The sequence below is a fragment of the Psammomys obesus genome, unplaced genomic scaffold (assembly GCF_907164565.1).
Source record: "Psammomys obesus unplaced genomic scaffold, mPsaObe1.curated_primary_1811, whole genome shotgun sequence".
Lineage (NCBI taxonomy): Eukaryota > Metazoa > Chordata > Mammalia > Rodentia > Muridae > Psammomys > Psammomys obesus.
The window spans coordinates 5,424,906-5,427,970 of NW_026596460.1; positions in this window are offsets into that span (position 1 = coordinate 5,424,906).

Sequence of the window (3,065 nt, forward strand, 5' to 3'; positions counted from 1 at the left end):
TCCACTTTAGCATGTCTACTATTGCCCCTGGTCAGCTCATGTTTAGGCAGCCATGTTGTTGAGGTTTCACAGGTATAGCTTCTGACATTAGTAGGAGACATAATCTCACAGCAAACTCCCTGATCCTCTGGTTCTTATGAACTTCCTGCCATCTATTCTGCAATGATGAACCCTGAGTCTTAGATTTGGGGGGTCTTTCTATAGATGTTTCTGTTGGGGCTGGGGTCCACAGCTCTACATTGCAGGAGAATACGTATGGGTACTACACATTTGTTTCTTACAAGTTTCAGAAACTCTAAATTAATTGTTGGAAAAAATGTAGTTTATATACCTTTTTTTTTAGGTCTAATAATATCAATAATTGGTGAAGTAAGGAAGGAATGAGTAAGAGGTAGAGGTAATAAAGAGAAAATAAGAAGAAAATTATATGTGATAGAGAAATAAAAGTTAGTAGAAAAATACATTATTTTTAGGTAAAGAAAGTAAAAGTATAGAAACTTTTATAATCCAGACATAAATTCAAACACTGTTGAATAATTAAAGTAAAAATTGAACACTAATAATAAGGAAATTGAATATTTAAGGTTAAGGTAAAAAAAATCAGTAAGGTGAAATCAAATGTAGAATGCTCACAGTCTGTATTTCTTCTTAGCTTGGAAGATATAATTTCTAATTATTATTAATCTTTCTCTTTTTTGTTGTGGTGGAGATTGAATATAATGACTCCCAAATACAGGTCAGCACTCTACCACTCAACTATATCCTAATATTTCTTCTTTTGGTACATATATATCACCCCACCACCCCAAGGTGTTAGGGAAGGGTACTAGTCTAAGAAATTCAAACAAGTTAGGTCAGTGTTCTTTCTAGGGCTGTTATTGAAGACCATTTTTCTACTGAAATTCCTCCTCATTTCCCTATAGCTGACACTTTGGGTCAGTTTAGCCAGCCTGTGCTGAGATTCCTTGATTGACTTGAGTCTCTGAGGTAATCCATATTTACCTTTGTTTGTGTGTAGGCTCCTGGAGAAACTTCTGCCACCAGCTTCCTGTGATCCTATATAGTGTGTCCTGGCACTAACTAGGTTGGGGTGTGGAGGGACTGTGGGTAGAAAGAAGTAGAAAAAGTAGGGTGTGAGGGTTGGTGGGCTGGGGCTTGGGTGGTTTTGTGCATATTTAAGCTTCAGACATCCTTTCCACAATATTGCTTGTTGTCTACATGGTTGGTGCAGGTTAAGATCTCTTGCTCTGAATATCATGCTAGTGTATGAACTTCTCTTTGTACTTCTTGTGACCCTGATCTCTTTCTATTCTAGGCAATGGCTGAGGGAGGATAGAGGCTTTAAGGGTCCTGGAATGTGTGGCATATATTTTGGAAACATGGCTGTTAAGTGGCCCCATATCCTTGATAAGCAAAACATATTGGCCCCGGAAACAGAGAGTGGGAGTGTTGTCTCTAATCATCACTTCCAATTGTGAACATACTAGAAGATCAGGTATGTGTGTAAAGTATTTGACAAAGCAATGCTAGACCATTGTCCAAAAGCTTTGCCAATTTATCTACTCCCATTGGAAGTGCTTCATGTTGCCAGCCTCCCCTTATTTTACACTCACAGTTGGCATAACTCCTGGCATTTTTCTTACTGTTGGAAAGTGAAAGACGTAATATACAAAGTGACTGGGCATCCAAATGCACCATAAGCTCTGAGTCTTTTTCTGGTCAGTCGTTGAAAATAAGAAAGGTTTAAGCAAGATAGTTGGGAGGGACGGCTGGATATGTTTGAACTGTAATGGTAGAAGAACTTGAAATCTTCCCTCTGTTCTACTTTTAATATTAAGCGTTACTCCGGAAGCAATTGCTCGTTTTGTCTTGGTGCATTTACTTTTCAGCGTTAAGTGCTGAGACCCAGGCCTGACCTTACTAGGATTTAATGCTTATTATATCATTTTTGTAACGGTGTCTTGGAAAAACTATTAAGGAAATATTTGGCCGTCTAGGCAAAGACAATAACTTTGGGGAAAAAGATGTAGACAGTTTATTGTGACACTGTAGACTTTTATTTTTCATGTAAGTAATTTACCACAGAGTTTATTTCACCCTATTTTATTTTACTATAGATTATGCATATATACATTTATACATACATTTCACTACAGATATACACATGTATGTACATGAAAGAAACACTTCTCCCAGTGGGTACTTTGGTGAGCGGGATCTATGAGAGACCTTCCAGTTTATGGGTTTACAAAGATTTCACGTGCAACAGTCCCTAGGGAACATTGTTACTGGGAATAGGCTCTTACAGTCAGAACAATGCCCTTAGCCAACACAACTTCTGCCTTCTCTTGGAGGACAGTATTTGCTACAGAAAGGAAAGAAGAGGTGTTAAGTCAAGAATTCCACATAGCTTTATCCACACACCATCCTGGTTTTAAGGTACTCTGATTCCACCTCCTATATGTAAGGGGTTGAACTCTCTGCCCTTACAGTCAGTCTTCTCTCCCTCATTTCCTTTCGATTGGGTTTCATATCAGTATCTACTCACTTCCCCCTTTCTTCCTGCTGCAACCTGGTTTCTTTTATTTTCTTCTGAATCAGATCCACCCTGACATTCACTGTTGTCTGTCATTTGTAACTAGATAGGAAATGTTACCACTCACCAGAGAAACATTTGTTTAGGGCACATACTCAAGCAGTGTAAGTTGCCTGAGCTGACTGGTACCTGATGTTTGGGTTGTCCTCAGTACTGATTTTTACCTGAGTAAAGAAAGTAGGGAAAGGTTGAATAGTGTCAATACAGACAAGGCACCTGCGGATTAGCCATTAAGCAAAACAAGCAATTCCCAAGGCACTATGGGAAGGGAGGACTAAGTATTTCTTTTTAGCTATCAGGGCACACTAGATGCTCAGTAAGTTCTATAATTTATGTGTCAAATTCAACTTTAACCCCTATCGAGTGTAAGGATGAACACAAGTCTTTCTTTCTTTCTTTCTTTCTTTCTTTCTTTCTTTCTTTCTTTCTTTCTTTCTTTCTTTCTTTCTTTCTTTCTTTCTTTCTTTCT